Source organism: Sus scrofa, chromosome 1 (genome assembly GCF_054392235.1).
Source record: "Sus scrofa isolate SSC_HxYL_T2T_F1_AM1 chromosome 1, Sscrofa_HxYL_maternal_Yorkshire_Landrace_v2.0, whole genome shotgun sequence".
In the NCBI taxonomy this organism is placed as follows: domain Eukaryota; kingdom Metazoa; phylum Chordata; class Mammalia; order Artiodactyla; family Suidae; genus Sus; species Sus scrofa.
In genome coordinates this window covers 184,670,248-184,672,584 of record NC_139383.1, presented here as the reverse complement: position 1 = coordinate 184,672,584, position 2,337 = coordinate 184,670,248, and the positions used below count along the sequence as shown (strand labels likewise).

Genomic DNA, 2,337 nt, shown 5'->3' with positions numbered 1-2,337 from the left:
ATTTAAGAGTATAGAAATTATTTCAAGCATCTTCTCTGACAACAATGGCATGACACTAGAAATCAACCACATGAAAAAAAAAATGAGAAAAAGCTAATTACATGAAGACTTAACAACATGCTACCAAAAAAAAAAAAAGTGGGTCAATGAGGAAATCAAGAAGGAAATTAATAAAAACCTGGAGAGAAATGATAATGAAGACACAGCCATTCAAAATCTATGGGATGCCACAAAAGCAGTGCCTAGAGGGAAATTCATAGAGATACAGGCCTTCCTCAAAAAAGAAGAAAAATATCAAATTGACAACTTAACCCACCTCCTAAATGAATTAGAAAAAAAAGAACAAACAAAACCTAAAGTCAGCAGAAGGAATGAAATCATAAAGGTGAAAGAGGAAATCAATAAAATAGAGATAAAAAAACAATTGAAGAAATCAATAAAACCAAGAGCTGGTTCTTTGAAAACGTAAACAAAATTGACAAACCTCTGCCCAAACTCACCAAGAAGAGGAGAGGAAAAACCCAAGTAAGCAAAATAAGAAATGAAAAAGGAGAAATCACAACGGAAACTGCAGAAAAAAAAAAAAAAAACCTTGAGAAAATACTATGAACAATTATATACCAACAAATTGGACAACCTAGAAGAAATGGACACCTTTCCACAAAAACTGAACCAAGAATAAATAGATCAACTGAACATAGAAAAACAAATGGAATAGGTCATAAAAAACTCTCCCTACAAATAAAAGTCTAGGACCAGATGGCTTCATAGGGGAATTCTACCAAACACAAATAGGAACGTGTGCCCATCCTCGTTAAACTTTTTCAAAAGGCTGAAGAAGAAGGAACACTCCCAAAGACATTCTATGAAGCAACCATCACCCTAATACCAAAACCAGACAACGATACTACCAAAAAAGAAAACTATGGGCCAATATCTTTGATGAATATAGACACAAAAATTCTCACCAAATGTTAGCCAACCAAATCCAACAACATATAAAAAATATCATACACCATGAACAAGAGGATTCATCCCAAGTTCACAAGGATGGTTCAACATGCAAAAATCAATCAGTGTCATATACCACATTAAAAAAAGTCAAAAACCACCTGATCATCTCAATAGATGCAGAGAAAGCATTTGGCAAAGTCTAACATCCAGTCATGATCAAAACTCTTACTAAAGTGGGTATAGAGGGAACATAATTAACATAATCAAAACCATTAATGACGAAACTTCAGAAAATATAGTATTCAATGGAGAAAAGCTGAAAGCCTTGCCACTAATATCTGGAACAAGACAAGGGTATCTACTCTCCCCACTGTTATTCAACATGGTATTTGAAGTCCTCGTCACAGTGATCAGATAAACAAAAGAAATAAAAGGCATACAAGTTGGAAGAAAAAGGTAAAATTGTCACTGTGTGAATGTGACATTATCCTGTACATGGAAAACCCTAAGAACTCTACACAAAAATCACTCAAAATGCATCTACTTGACAGGCCTGTAGCAGTTACTGTCTGCTACTCAGATTTCCACGACGGATGCAAGAAGAAGGCATCCTCGCACTTTCTGTCTGTCTGATTGAGGCAGCCCAGATTGAATGGAGGAATACAGGGGGAAATACTTTGCAATTCATAAATCTTTACCTAAAATCCTGCTTTACTCCAAAGAATTTTAAGTTTATTGGAAAAAAAATCACTCAAGCTGATCACGAATTCAGCAAAGTAGCAGGACATAAGATTAACATTCAGAAATCAGTCACATTTCTCTCTACCAACAGTGAAATATTAGAAATGAAATACAAAAATTAAATACCTTTTAAAATTGCAACCCCAAAAATCAAATACCTTGGAATAAAACTGACCAAGGAGGTGAAAGATTTATATGCTTAGAACTATAAAACATTAATCAAGGAAATTAAAGAGGATTCAATGAAGAGGAAAGATAGTCCATGCTCCTGGGTTGGAAAAATTAATATTGCAAAAATGGCCATACTACCCAAAGCAATCTACAGATTCAATGCAATCCCTATCAAATTACCCAGGACATTTTTCACAGAAATAGAACAAACCATCCAAGAATTTATATGGAACCACAAAAGACCCAGAATTGCCAAAGCAACCCTGAGGAACAAAAACCAAGCAGGAGGCATCACTCTCCCAGACTTCAGGCAATATTACAGAGTCACAGTCATCAAGACAGTGTGGTACTGGTACCAAAATACACATATAGTCCAATGGAACAGAATAGAGAACCCAGAAATAAACCCAGACACCTACAGTCGATTAATCTTCAAAAAAGGAGGCAAGAACGTAAATGGAAAAAAAAACT

General features: G+C 35.0%; 1 non-coding gene across 1 annotated transcript; it reads left to right on the top strand.

The window, feature by feature from the left end:
* Window positions 1–1,488: 1,488 nt before the first annotated feature.
* Window positions 1,489–1,622, top strand: LOC146406904 (small nucleolar RNA SNORA31). The gene has a single exon (XR_014832356.1). It is a non-coding gene; the product is annotated as a small nucleolar RNA SNORA31 (small nucleolar RNA).
* Window positions 1,623–2,337: the final 715 nt, after the last annotated feature.